At 40.5% G+C, this 15,562-nt stretch overlaps 2 long non-coding RNA genes across 2 annotated transcripts in view; one reads left to right on the forward strand and one right to left on the reverse strand.

Annotated features, from left to right (window-relative positions):
- The window catches only part of LOC309631856, a 916,236-nt gene that overhangs the window by 877,750 nt on the left and 22,924 nt on the right, over positions 1-15,562 (forward strand). The window lies entirely within an intron of this gene.
- LOC309631769 overlaps positions 1-15,562 on the reverse strand; it is a 551,953-nt gene that overhangs the window by 286,713 nt on the left and 249,678 nt on the right. Inside the window, exon 4 of the long non-coding RNA XR_014246515.1 lies at positions 254-1,702. This is a non-coding gene — a long non-coding RNA (uncharacterized lncRNA). The remainder of the gene's footprint in view (positions 1-253; positions 1,703-15,562) is intronic.

Genomic DNA, 15,562 nt, shown 5'->3' on the forward strand with positions numbered 1-15,562 from the left:
AAGCACGTCCCATTCAACAGAAACTGTCCCTGAGGAAGTCCAAACATTGGTTAACACCTTAAATTTGCTACCTTAAATATGTTCAACGAACTAAAGAAAAACATATCTAAAAACTAAAGGAAGATATGAGAATGATGCTTCACCAAATAGCAAATATCAATAAGGAAACAGAAATGATAAAATACAAACAAATTGAAACTCTGGAGCTGAAAGGTACAGTAAGTACAATGAAAAACCCACTAGAGGAACTTACCATTAACAGCACATATGAGCAAGCAAGAGAAAGAATCAGTAAACTTGAAGATAGGTCACTTTAGATGATCCCATCCGAGAAGTTGAAAGAAAAAAGAATAAGGAAAAATGAACAGTGCTTCACAGGTCTGTGGGACGCCATCATGTGTGCCAGTATATGTATAATGAACGTTCCAGGAAAAGAGATAGAGAAGGGGACAGAAAGAATATTTCAAATAATTGACCAAAATTCTAAAATTTGATGAGAAACATTAATCTACACATTTATAAAGCTCAATGAATTGCAAGTATGATAGACTCAGAGAGATCCACCCTTAGGTACATCATGATCAGTTGTAAAAATCCAAAAACAGAGACAGAATCTTGAAAGCAATAAGTCCTCATCATAATAGTCATCAGGGGAGTGGAAGACTTAATACTATTTAAATGGCAATATTCCAAGTTGATCTACAGATTCAGTGCAATAGCTACAAAAATCCCAGCTAGCTTCTTTGTGGAAATTGACAAATTGATCCAAAAATTCGTACAGAAATGCAAGATACCCAGAATAGCCAAAACAATCTTGAAAAAGAAGAATAAAGTTAGAGGACTCATGCTTCCTGATTTCAAAAGTTACTACAAAGCTACAGTAATCAGGATATTGTGGACCCGGCATAAGGACAGACATTTAGATCGATAGAATAGAATTGAAAGTCCATAAATAAACCCTTACATTTTTGGTCAATTGACTTTCCATAAGGGTACCAAGACCATTCAGTGGGTAAAGGATAGTTTTTCAACAAACGGTATTAGGACAACTAGAGATCTACATGCAAAAGAATGAAGTTGGAAATCTACCTCACACCATGTCAAAAATTATCTCAAAATGGATTAAGTCCTAAATGTAAAATGATAAAACTCTTGGAAAAAAACATAGGCATAAGTCTTTGTCACCTTGGATTAAGCAACAGTTTTTTTTTAATTTTTATTTTTTTATAAATGACACCAAAAGCAAAAGCAACGAAATTAAAAAATAGATACACTGGACTTTGTCAAAACTAAAACCTATTGTGTTTCCAAGGTCACAAGAGGAATAAGCAATACAACGAGAATTTCAGTTAAAGAACTACCATCTCAAAGGCCCAGGCTTTCATTTCTATGCTATCGGTACAAGTTGCCTATTGCTATGTAACAAGCCACCTCAAAATTTTGTGGCATAATACAGTGACCATTTTATGGCTCACCATTCTGTGTTAGGGATTCAGACAGCGCTCAGTGGGGACTGCTTGTCTCTGCTCCACATGGCGTTGCCTGGCTTGGCTCAACTGGTGCTTCAGTAGCCAAGAAGGTCTTACTCACATGTCAGGGGCCTTGGTGCTGGTTGTTGGCCAAGGAACCTCAGTTCTCCTCTACATTTCCCCTCTTTCTTCATGATCTCTCCTTATTCAGAGCTTCTTCACGTGCCAGCTGACTGCCAACAGAGCAATAAACAGAAGTTGCAAGGTCCATTATCATCTAGGTTCTGAAGTCACACTGCATCACTTCCATTGCACTGTATTTGTTAAAGCAAGTCACAGGTTTAGCCCAAATGCAAAAGGAAAGGGAATAGACTCCACCTCTCGAAGGGAAGAGTGGGAAAATCACAATGCAAACTGTAAGGGAGGGATTGTTGCACTTATCTACCAAACCGTGTGCCTCTGAAAGCAACTGGCTCTAGGTTGCTGTGATGGTGACTGGTGATGGAGGTTGAGGTCCACAGTTTGCTATCATTCTGGTCACTCTCAAGAAACTGCTCAACCTCTGTACTTTGTTAGAATGCGCCAGAAGAGTCTGCAAGCAGCTGCAGGAGTGCCACAAACAGCTACTCTGGGCACCAGACCCTGGCTTCCTCCAGCTTGGGGGCCCTTTGCCTACTGTCCATTTTGACCTCTAATTTAATCAGGTCTCCTGGTTTCTCAAACTGTTTCAAGGCTACACCTCTGTCTCCTCTCTCTATCTAGACTTCTTGGCTTTAAGCCTCTGATCTTAAAACTTGACTTGTGGAATTTGCCCTCAGGGCACATACCACAGTCGTGAGGCTATGGGTGCCCAAATCCCCACCACAGGATTCAGCCCACCTAGACTGTGCTGAGAGACCTCTCTGGGTGCACATTTTTAGGGGAGAGAGGACAAATAGCCCTCTATTTCAAGAAAATAAAGACAGTCAGATGTGAACTCCAAACTGATCTTCCCTTCATTTTCCCCTCCGTGTCCATCTATCCTTACTTGTGTTCACCTTACTGCAGAAAAACGTGCTCCCTCCTTTCCAAGACCAGCCTACGCTCTTGACTCAGTCCTCACACATCCACCTCCTCCAGGATCTCAATAGTCTGTTCCCTCTTACATCGTCCTTTGTCTTTCCAGCTCCACTGGATTGCTCTACACAGCCTACAAACATGATGCAGTCACTCCCAGCCACTCTACTCCCCCACATACAAATATTCCTTGCTCTCTACTTTGGCTTCCCATCTAAACCCTTGAAAAGGGAAGCCCCACTCCCTGCTTCCCTTCTAGTCATTTATCCAGGCAGCTGCCTTCCTCTTCCACAGTCCCATAAAATTGTTCCTCAAAGCAGCCTCTTTTGGGACCCCATTTTACCAGACCCCTCTCAGCTTGTGATCAGCTGCTACTCTCTCCTGGTGGTCCCCAGATCTCACATCACTCTGCCTTCACCCTGCCCACTGCTTAGACCATGGTTTCAGCCTATGTTGCACCTTAGAGCCATTGTGCAGCTTTTATAAGTTGCCTCTGCCTGTGTCCCATGTTAGAAATTCTGAATTAATTGACCTGGGGAATCATTCAGGGCAGCTATACTTCTTATAAACCACCCAGTTGGCTCTAAATGTACAACTCGATTTTCCCAAGGTTCTATCCTCAGTTCTCCTTTCCTCTTCTTATTCTCTCTAATATCCATGGGCAGTTTTACCAACTCCTGTGGCTTCAGCTTCACCTGTAACCTCTAGATATCCGTAAACCTCATCTTTAGACCTGAGCTGACAAACTCCTGTTAGCACATTCTGCTAACCTCCCTCTGCACATCCTGCCTAGACTTAACAAATTACTATTTCCTGAATGAACTCATTACCTTCTCTTCCAAATACACTGTCCCTCTTCCTCTTTTCTCTGTGTCTAAGGAGCATCATCAACCATCTATAAACTGAGCTGGAAGCCTCAGAGTCGACCTGGATCATTTGCCCATTACATGCTAACAATTGCTTACTTTTTTAGGGTTACCTGCCTTTTTAACTGTTGAAACATCACAGCTTTAAAAGAAAGCAGCTCCATCACCTATTAACTATGTCACTTGTGTCACTAACTTCACATCCCTAAGACTCTTTAGAATGGACACGGTTATGCTATCACACAGTGTTGTTCTAAAGAATAAATAAAATGAGGCATTTAAAAAGCCTCTCATGGTAAATGACAGTTGTGATTATGGTCGTAACCTTTGCCCGCTTGCTCCCACTGTAACTGAGTCCAGGTCATTATCCTCTCTTCCTTGGATAACAGTGGTACGTCTCCTCCTGCTTAGTCTCAGAGCATCTTTCTCAAACACAGAGCTGATCACGTGATACACCACTTATGAGACTTCAGTGGCCCCTCATTCTTCCAAAACATAGGAACCAAGTGTGAAGAGCCAGTGACAGCATGATGGGTGGGTTAGGAGATTTAAACTTCCCATAAATTTCAACAGTTCCCATTCATTCTTTGATTAAAAAACAATTGGTATTTTTTCATCTTTATGTAAAATGCTACGTGAATGCTACTTCAAGTTCTCCATTCATCATCCATTCATATTGCTGCCCCAGTCCCTTTTATATAGAAATTCCGGGGCTACTACTGTCAACTGCACAGGCTCTCCTGTCACCCCACTCTCCTACCCTCTACTCAATGCCCCTGCATCATCATACAATTTCAGAAGTAGCTCTATAGGCAAAATTCTTGAGGCTAGAGAAGGTCAAAACTTTGTCAGCACTAGCCGATCACACTCAAGAAAGAATGGAAGCATGGTAACCCGGGTAGATCTTTTATTACTATTCATACACATCTCTAATGACAGCTGCCTCCATGGTTGGTGTGACAGGCAGAAGCAGGGCAAATGTCATACTACCAATGATAGTGACAATTCAGTGGGTTCTCCATTCATCTAAGTACTCAAAGTTCTTTTGCATAATTACGCACATCTCTCCTTAAAAATGTGTACATATTAGTTTTAGCACAACTAATGATAGCTTTTCTGACACAGGATGTCTTTAGTTTTTCTCAATAAATTGCTATTTTTTATTTTTTTATTATGGGTTTTGGAATGAAGATTGATTTTTGAACCGTTTTGGGGGGATAATAGCTGACTTTTGTGCTGCTATGCCATTGCACAGTTCCCATTTCGATAATTAAATATAAACACGCTCCCTCAAAGAACAGTCACTTAAAATACGGCAGTGCTTCATTAATAATCGATTTACAGAATCTCTCATTGTGGAAATGACAGCCTCTTGAAGTTGCCATGACATTGTCAGTCTTGCTAAAGCAGGTAAGGGTTACTTCTTGAGCTCCAAACAGAGTCACAAATAGCAATGGTTTCCTTGGAGACTCAGTAGTAAAGCTTAAACCACTGTACCTATAGGACGGGGGCTTCCAAACTAGGAGAGAGCTTCTTTCCAGAGATTAATCAGTCTTCCGCAATTGAGAAACTTTTGACCCGGTCTTAGGGGGGAACCTATAATTGACTGCTAGTGAGAAGGAGAAATAGGAGACATGCAAATGTGCAGGCCTGTGGGTTATGTCACGGTCAGAGCCCATGTTCACAAGCAGTGTGGTTTGTAATGCTAGGGTGCTGAGAGCCGCAGGACCGGCTCTCGTTAGGAAAGAGTCACTCCATGTAAAAAGCCTCCTATATCTGTGTTTCTTGACAGATCATCACCAAGTCAGGAGGCAGAACGATACCCTGGAAAAAGGCAACAAGACAATGCAAGTCATATTTTTTAAAAGGGGCATAATTCTGGTCCTTCATTCTTCTTACATGTTATTTTATTTGTGGAACCAAACAAGTTGGTGCCCTTTTGATAATTTTAGAATTCTAGACGGAAAATAAACATATTCTAGATCACTACAGTATCTCTTCTTGAGGTGCTATGGATGGAATTGCATATTTTTTCCTTCTCCCATACTCTTTTAAGCATTCTTTCCGGGGATGTGTAGATTATAAGGGAGATATAGAGGAAACTTTGGTGCAGGCTGCTTATCTCCCTTCTCCCCATTCTATCTATTGCCTGGTGGAGGGAGGCCGGGTCGCAGGGGTGGAAGTGGAAACAGAATTCAGATTCAGTGCAAATTCGGATGTGGCAAGAAGCAATATAATTTATAAACATGAAGTAACTACAAATAATAATGTGTCAATATGAGAAGATGGGGCCACTTCAAAAAACCTGCGTGTCCTTTAGAAAAATGCATTTGCCTGAAAGGTATAGCAGCTACTGGATTGCTAGCCTGCATTTTTCACTAAACATACCTTTTAACATTACCTATTTATAATTGCAAGTACTCAGTAACAAAACATGGGAAACAGGGACTCTTTATGCCCTGCATTTATATAAACTACAGTTTATATACTATGTTTATATAATATGTTACATCTGGAAATTGTTACCAGGCACAACTCTTTACCATGAGGATTCATCTTCATTCACTACCCGTGAAAGCTTATTTTGCGTAGCAAATGAGGCATACTATGTGCATGATTTTCTTTAGATTATACTCATTTCTTTATGAAAGATGATTCAATTATACTTTATGATTCCTACTCCCCTGAACAAATAAAAGCAGCTCACTATTATGAGTTTCTGTCTCCATGAATTTTTGGTGTTTATTTCATGTTCTTCGAGGGCATGGTGATTAAGATCATGAGCCTTGGAACTGGCAGATATGGAGTTCAAATGAAAACTTCAGCTGTTTCGTTAGAGGCAAGTCTCAAAGACTCAGTTTTTTTGTCTGAAAATGGAGGTATTAGTTCCTACTTCAAAGGACTGTTACAGGAATTGAACGCTATCGTATCAGTGAATACAGAACTGAGCATACACCTAGCACACAATGGCAACCATTCAGTGTCTAGCTGACAGTATTTTACATGTGTGACTTACCTATGCTTATATTTATGCTATTAGTTTCATTTCATTTAATCAATTTTTATAGTTTTTAAATTTTTCTATGGACGATATATTAATTTATGTAGTTTTTATTCATTAAGCTGAATTTTGACTAAATTATGTTAATTCAATCAAACTTTTAAAATTGCGTCCATCTTCTCCAAATGTTTCAAAAAATCTAAGGTCTAGTTTGCCCTAAGTGTGCCAATGTATAATTTATTGAATTAGACTGAATCACCTTAATAGTTTATTCTCTCACATATCATTTTTTGTCAATACAACAACAAAGGACCAAGATGCCTATGCTAGGTCTCCTAAATTTTTTGTAACGTACTTAATTTCATAGCATCATCATCATCATCATTACAGAATTATACTAAAATGAAATTTAAACATGTACCAATTTTTTTCCCTCTTAGATTTCATATTAAATTGAGTCCTGGGCAAATTTGATTTATGACACCCCATTTTGCCTACACTACTATAGTGATCTAGAATATGTTCATTTTCCAAAAGTACTTTTTTTTTTTTTTTTAAAGAATTATTTATTTATTTATTTTTGGCTGTGTTGGGTCTTCGTTTCTGTGCGAGGGCTTTCTCTAGTTGTGGCAAGCGGGAGCCACTCTTCATCGCGGTGCGCAGGCCTCTCACTATCGCGGCCTCTCTTGTTGCGGAGCACAGGCTCCAGACGCGCAGGCTCAGTAGTTGTGGCTCACGGGCCTAGTTGCTCCGCGGCATGTGGGATCTTCCCAGACCAGGGTTCGAACCCGTGTCCCCTGCACTGGCAGGCAGATTCTCAACCACTGTGCCACCAGGGAAGCCCCAAAAGTACATATTTGCCTTTATATCTATATATCTGCGTATATTTGTTTCCGAAGTGACTCAGAGCCACATCTTTCTAAGACTTTTAAGGTTACTTGGGTAGCAAATGGTTGATATTCAAACACACTGACCCCTATTTTTTGTAGGATAACTTATTTGTAACATCCTGGTTTTACCAAAATGGCAAGATACTCTAACAAGTTCTAGAAAGTTTTACGTGGCTGAGAAATAAATCTTCTTTGGTAATACTTCATGTTCTATTATTATTTATAATTTATTCATCACTCTATATTTTTATTTGGTGAGTGCCTCTATACCTCATTCTTAGCATTGTAGCATCTTTCTTGGAGGTTTGAAGTGCTGGATCAGGGAGTCAAAACCCTCCATGAGTATTAGCCATAGGTTACTGAAAATCAAGACCCAGAGCCAGCTGTTTGAGGACAGGGTCCCCACCCGCCCAGATGTGGTCAGTATCAGAGGGGAAAGTAACTCACAAGACCAAAAAGTGGTTTTTATCACCTAGTGCTAAACAAGACCTAAAGCTTATTATCAACAACCCTTTATTTATAATCATCACATAGGAAGTAACCTGAATCCAACTGTCATGACTGATCGCTCTACCAAAGCTACACTTTGGGGAAATTTCTCTTCCCCTAACTATATAAATATAGGAGACTCCAAACTTTTGACTTCGGAACCATGAAGTTAAAGACTTTTAAAGCTAGAAAAGACTTAAGAAATTTCCAGCACTTCTAATCATTTTATGGATAAGAGACTTAAGATTCATCAAAGCTAAATTGATGAAATCAGGAGGAAAAGCAGGAACAAGTATCTGCGGATTCCTACTCACTGATCTAGAATTCCTTTTTACCTTGAAATCTTGAAATCCAAGGCATATGGGGCATGGACTGACGGGTAGAGTTGAGAGACATGTTTTGCAAAGGTAAATTTCTGTATTAACAAGGTGACATTAACCAATGTTTTGAACAAGACAGTACAGAAAGAAGTAAGTTCCACACTATTTTTTTTTTTTTTGGTTTTTTTTTTCTTTAAACTTTGGGTTTATGTATGTATGTATGTATGTATGTATTTATTTATTTATTTATTTATTTATTTATTTATTTATTATTTATGGCTGTGTTTGGTCTTCATTTCTGTGCGAGGGCTTTCTCTAGTTGCGGCGAGCGGGGGCCACTCCTCATCGCGGTGCGCGGGCCTCTCATTATCGCGGCCTCTCTTGTTGCAGAGCACAAGCTCCAGACGCGCAGGCTCAGTAATTGTGGCTCACGGGCCCAGTTGCTCCGCGGCATGTGGGACCCTCCCAGACCAGGGCTCGAACCCGTGTCCCCTGCATTGGCAGGCAGATTCTCAACCACTGCGCCACCAGGGAAGCCCCACGCTATTTTTTATAAAAAGATTAATTTAAAAGTTTTGACTTTTTATCTGCCAATGTTCTATTTCCACTTGTCTTTTCTCACTCTTTAACTTTCTTGACTTCTCTGGAAAATATGACTCTTTTGTTATAGGTAATTTTGTAAGGAAATTCTTTGCATATATAGCTTTTAGGTTGTTTGAGTGATTCCTCCAAGAAAATTTCTCAGTATTCCTAGATCAAAGTGTATGAGTATTTGGGGAAAGGAATCAATTACCAAGATTCCAAATCAAAGGTGATAAATATTGGCTTTTCACAGGTACTATGATCTTATTCATGAGGCCTCCTTACCACATTTTCTTACGGCCTATTCTTCCTCCTACTCATGGAATAAAAAGCTCTTGGCTAACTCTTTAACCTTCTTCTTCTTTTCTACATCTCTCGCTTGGAGAACTCATATAGCCTGACAATGATCAGCTTTGTACAGGGGTACAAATCTGTGTCATTCCTTGGATCTCTCTGAACCCCAGTTTCATATTTCAGCAATAGCTGGCAATTTCCAGATATCCCTGGCCTCTTAAACTTTAATATATCTAACATCAAATAATATCTTTTCTCTCCAGATCAGCTGTTCCCTTTGCCCTATGTATTCCTGGTAATGACTCATTTATCCATTTGTTTAACTAATATTTTTTGAATGCCTATTTTATAACAAGATTTGAATGGGGCACTGGAGATACAAGGGAAACAATTTCAATCCAATCTTTGCTGTTAGGGAACAGAGGTGGATAGACGCAAATAAGCAGCACTTATAGCACATTGAGTAGACACTGGGCTAAGGCAAGAGAAGGTGATATGAGAGCTCTTTTCCCTGATAATCAGGCATAAAAATCTCTTAGTGATCTTAGCCCAGCCCTCTATGTATGTCCCCCACTACATTTGACCAACAAGTTACTTCCAGGAAGTGCCTATTTTCCATCCTCACAATTACTGTGGCAAATTAAATAGCCCACAATTCTTTGACAGTTCTCCCATTGAGAGATGCGGTCTAATTCCCCTCTCCTTGAATCTGGGCAGACTTCAAAGAAATGTCATTCTGGGGCTTTCAAAGCCAGGTCATAAGAAGCCTTGCAGCTCTCTCAGAGTCCAGCTGCCACTCCGTGAGAAGCCCAAGGTATGTGAAGGTGCTCCAGTCAAGCTCAGCTCCCCGATGACAGCCGGCATTTCAGTCGGGAGAGTGACCCATCCTGAATGTCCAGCTCAGCCAAGCCTTTAGATGACTGCAGCCCTGGCCACATCTGCCTATAAGTCCCTGAGTAATCTCAAGAAAGAACCCTCAGTGGAGCCCGGTCTGCCTACAAACCAGAAGAAATAACAGAGTGTTATTTTTAAGCCACTAAATTTTTGGATGATTTGTTAACCAGGAATAGACAACTGTAATAGTCGCCATCATAATCCAGGGGCTTAGCATCTCAGTGCTGCATATCTGATATCCATTCTAGTCCCCACTTTTGTCCCTTTTGCCTTCAGTTGTGAGATTATTCTTCTAAAACTGCTACTCTTAACATGATATTCCATTATTCACAAATTCCTAAGCTTGGCATTCAGGAGCTCCCCAGTCGGCTATGTTTCCATGTTTCATCACCCCCGGTCTCCCACTTCCTGACCTTCACCCACTCCTCTTCCCAAATTATGAGCCCCAGTCCAATTTCCAGTCCTAACTCGACTTGTACTTCCCTGTTCTGTGCTTTTTCTTATATCATTCCCACCAAACAGAGTGGTCTTTTTTTCTATCTACCTATCCCCCTTCGCATTCCAATCCTAATACTTCTTCTTGGGCCAATCACCCTAGGCCAAAGTGCTTTCCTTCTCTCTTGAACACTTAAGATACATATGGATTTGGTGACACCCGCCTTAGAAGAGCACTCTAATGTATGTGAAATATAAATTATACACTGTCAAAATTTCTATACAAATGTTATTTACTGTTATTCATGTTGCTGCTGTTGTTGTTTTCTTAGCTAATCTTCCCACCTCACATTCTTCTCATGTATCCTCTTACAGAATCCCTTGCAACAAAAGTTCAAACTCCTAAACAGCAGGATCCAGGCCATAAATACCTATATGGTTCCTCCCCATTTCACCACACTGCAGTGCCACGCCCAGAACACTCTTTAATGAGATTTTGTCCAATGAGGAAATGAATGAGCACTGTAGCCTAGCTTTGGTGTTTCACCTTAAGTCAGTGATTGATTAAATATGTAAGAAAATACTTCCCCTAGGCCATAAGCCATAACCACAAGTCTGGTGTGGCCAGCAGCAGAGCCAAAATTAAAGCTCTTGCCTTTACAGTACATTAATTAACAAGTGGAAGAAAAGACCCAGCCTGCCCCAAGCCTAGTAAGAGATCAGTGGCTTTGTACACCTAAAGAAAGTCTCCCAAAGTAAGGCAGCCTATCAGTAAAACTGCAGTAGGAAAATTAAGATGGCAACAGATGTCTTCAGGCTAATACTAATATCTTGACAATGAGGATCTAAGGGGGATAGAGAATCAAGTCATGAGAGAGTAAAACACCAGGAGCTGAGAAGAATGTGGTTTGAGAATCCTTACAAATAAACTCAGTATTTTATTTAGGGATTATAGTTAAATAGTCAAATCCAGTTTCATGATTATTTTCATGGTTGCCTCAAATATCACTGAATGTTATAGAAAAATTTGCTTAACTAATCCTCTATTATTGGATAATTAGGCTATTTGTAAATTTTTATAGTAATATTTTATTTTTATATATCTATCTTTGAAGACTTCTCTCAGTTAAACTCCAAGATGTGAAATTACTGAGTCAACAGATACGTATAGTTTAAAGACTTTGAAAAGGTATAGCAGAATCAGTGCTGGCATGATTGATGATGGAGTTTAGCTTGGGAAGAGAGAGGAGCAAAACCCAGAGTCTAGGTCAACCTCTGCCTTGGTTCAGACCCGCATCGTCTCCTGCCTAGATGAGTGCAATGGCACCTAAGTGGTGTCCCTGCCACCAATCTTGATGCCAGCGTGTTTTTTCTAACTGTGATATGATCTAACAAATCAGGTCATATGTCTTCATGGTAGAGCACACAAGCACCTGCATGATCTGACTCCTGATTACCTGCCCAGGCCCAGATTCCTTCTTTCTCTAAGCATCTCACATCTGCACTTTATGCTAAGGCTGAATCTAGCTACTTAAAGTTTCCTCAAGCATTCCAAACCTGTCTAGGTCTCCATGTCCTCACTTATACTCCTCCTTTACTCTTACATCCTTTCTATGCACCCACAGATGGCCAACGCTACTTGTCTTTTAAGACTCCAGCATCACATCCAGGAAACTGTCCATTCATCTAAGTTCTGCAGTACCCAGTACAAACCTCCACATGGCCCTTCCCATGTCATCTTATCCTTGGTGGTTTAGTAAGTCTAGACTGTCTTCCCCATTAGGTCAACAGCACCTTGAATGAAGACTCTATTTTGTCTCTCCACCCCTAGTGCTTAGCACAGTGCTTACCACATTGTAGGTACGGATAAGTAGCAACCCCACAAACAAACAAAATCAGGGAGAGTAATATGGGCACAGGAGGAGGTCACATGGAGGCCATGACTAAAGACATAAGGGTGGAGGATTTATAAGTGTAGGAAAGAGGTTGGAAAGTAGTATTTGAGGATTTGATATTTTGAATTTCGGACATAGAGCAGCTCAGAAGGAGAGCAAGGGAAAAGGCAGTATACCTTTTGAATTTGGGGCATTTGAAGGGTCATTAGTGTGGATGTCAGAATTGTCAGAGGTAAAGACATGGAAAGGGATGGCCATGAGGAATTTAGGCTAAAGCTGGAAGTAGTGACAGGGACAGGATGGCAGATGTAACAAGGCTGGAGGTCCACTTTTGAAATGCCAATTGGGCACTACTGTGAATCAGCCAGTAGCCCAGGCATAAACAGAGCTTTTAGGCCACGCTGTTGTGTGTGAGACTCAATTCAAAAAGCATCTGTACCCAGTAACCAAAAGAAGAGAGGTGGGGGTCTTGGAACTCCAGCCTCATAGAGGCAAATGCTTTTATTTTACTTTCTTTCTCTCAAATTATAAACATCTGAGGGTAACCGGCATACAGAAAAACCTTACAAACACATGTTTACGTGTAGTGAACAATGATGCCTCACATCTGCAAAGCACTTTAAAGTTTGCAAAACTCTTACCCAAAATCATCTCTTTGACCCTCAGAAGTCTTCTGCGAAGTACAGGACAAAACTTACTATCAACATTTTAGAAAAATGATGACCACTGTGAAATGGGGACAATGCTTATATTTCTGAATAGCTGTGAAAGTTAAGTAAAATCATGATGCAATAGAGCATGATCTATAGCATGGAAAAAAACGATGTGATACACAGTCATTCCAGAGGAGTACACACAAAGCTCAAAGAGGTTTAATGACTGATGCAAGATCACCCACATAATAAGTGGCAGGCCCAAGCCTAGGACCACTGTGGTCCTAGAAGAACCCAGAGCTGGTTTTTCCTTAATCTAAGCAAGTACAGAGAACAAATAAGATCACTGTTCCCTGAAGATAGGGAGCTCATATCTCTATCCCCCCAGCCCCTAACCCAGAACTTGGCGCATAACAAAGGCTTTTTAAGGGTTGCTGAAAGGACTGTAATTGGAAATTGAAACACTTGATATCCAAGAATTTCTGCTTTTCTCCACAACCCACTCCATCCTACCCCTTAAACCTATTACCTTTGCTTACCTCACCCATGGAGACTTCATTCTAAATTCAGATGTTGTTCTGGTGCCCAACAGAACTCAGAATACATTTTGTCACAGAATGATGGAGATTAGGTGTTTAAATTAAAGTTTTCTTAATCATCAGCACCACACAATCCTAGATATCAAAAACATCATGCATTAAATATTCTCTTTGGGCTAGCCTGAGAATGAAACAGTTAAAAAATATTTGTTAAGGACTTATTATGTCCTAGACATTGTATTCTTTTTGTATGAAAAAATCTGAATTTTGATAAAAATTGAAAAATATATTCTGAGAACTAAGTTGGGTATTTCCTACATTAAAAAGAAAGGAGTAGGTGCTTCCCTGGTGGTGCAGTGGTTGAGAATCCGCCTGCCAATGCAGGGGACACGAATTCGAGCCCTGGTCTGAGAAGAGCCCACATGCCGCGGAGCAACTGGGCCCATGAGCCACAACTACTGAGCCTGCGCATCTGGAGCCTGTGCTCCGCAACAAGAGAGGCCGCGAGAGTGAGAGGCCCGCGCACCGCGATGAAGAGTGGCCCCCGCTTGCCGCAACTAGAGAAAGCCCTTGCACAGAAACGAAGACCCAACACAGCCAAAAATAAATAAATAAATAAATTAATTAATTAATTAATTAATTTAAAAAAAAAAGAAAGGAGTAAAAGACAGAACATTAAAGGAAGCCAGTTGGCAATTTATTTCCCTTCTCTCCCTTGTGCTCAGAGATTTCCCCATAATCTCACAGCCTCAGGAATCTCTATGACACCCTATTTCAATGGTTTCAAACTGTGGTCCCTGGACCAGTATCATCAGCATCAACTTGTTAGAAATGCAAAATCTCACTCCCCACAGCTGAATGAGAACGTTTGCAGGTAGGTCCAGCAATCTGTTTTAACTCACCCTCCAGGCTTAAGTTTGAGAAAGACTGCCCTGTCTAGAAGTACCAGCATGCCCTTTAATACTGGCCCATCACTGGCCTGAAACAATATGTGTGCTTGTCTAGGTCTCTGAGCAAAAGCGATGGCTGAGGAATAGCAACAATTAAGCTTACTGTGCTACAAAATTAAAGTACTACATTAATAGCAAGGATTATACCTTATGAATGAAACACTGTGCATAAACTGTAGGAACTCTTGGGCTTCCCTGGTGGCGCAGTGGTTGAGAATCTGCCTGCTAATGCAGGGGACACGGGTTCGAGCCCTGGTCTGGGAAGATCCCACATGCCACGGAGCGGTTGGGCCCGTGAGCCACAACTACTGAGCCTGCGCGTCTGGAGCCTGTGCCCCGCAACGGGAGGGGCCGCGATTGTGAAAGGCCCGCGCACCGCGATGAAGAGCGGTCCCCGCACCGCGATGAAGAGTGGCCCCCACTTGCCGCAACTAGAGAAAGCCCTCGCACGAACCGAAGACCCAGCACAGCCAAAAATATATAAATAAATAAAAATAAAAGTAGCTATAAAAAAAAATAAATAAATAAATAAAAACCGTAGGAACTCTCAGTCATATGTCAGTGTAACAGTAATAAAAGCTACAGTATTAATCCATTCTTAACTTACAGATTTTTCAACTTCTTTTATTATGCAAAACTCATATTTTATTTTTCTTCCTTTATGCATTTTTTAGGATCCCTTCCTCCATGCTTTTATGATTTTGTACAAATTCACATTATTAAAATATACCTAGGTCTTTCATGAACATCAAGGGGAATGAAATCTACGTGTACATTTTCCTACATCTTGGTGAGGTAAGAATGAGAAATTGTGAAAACTTTCTCAAATCTTTAGTTAAATTCTATTATGGACTAATTTTCTCCTGGGGATCGCCAAGGAAAATGTACATGTTATTCATTCATTAAAATTCCTTCCAATGATCTAAATGGCGAATTCCCTACCTAGCTACAAGGGAAAATGAAATCTCCAAATTTGATCAAAGTTAATCAAAACAGAGGTGTGTGACTCATTCAAAAGACAAAGCATGCCTATTAAAAATGTTCCAAAAGAAGATAAATGGATGAAGCTGCTGGAGGCCACTCTAACTTGTGTTATGATCACTTAAAAGGGATTTTAAATGACTATTTACATTAGTATTCAATCAAAGGTACCTTCCATGACAGCCCCTGAATTACACGGAATATTTATCTGGTGCCTGAAATTCAGAGCACCTACTTTCTTTCCAGGC

The sequence above is a fragment of the Balaenoptera borealis genome (assembly GCF_965194805.1).
Source record: "Balaenoptera borealis genome assembly, chromosome: 7".
Lineage (NCBI taxonomy): Eukaryota > Metazoa > Chordata > Mammalia > Artiodactyla > Balaenopteridae > Balaenoptera > Balaenoptera borealis.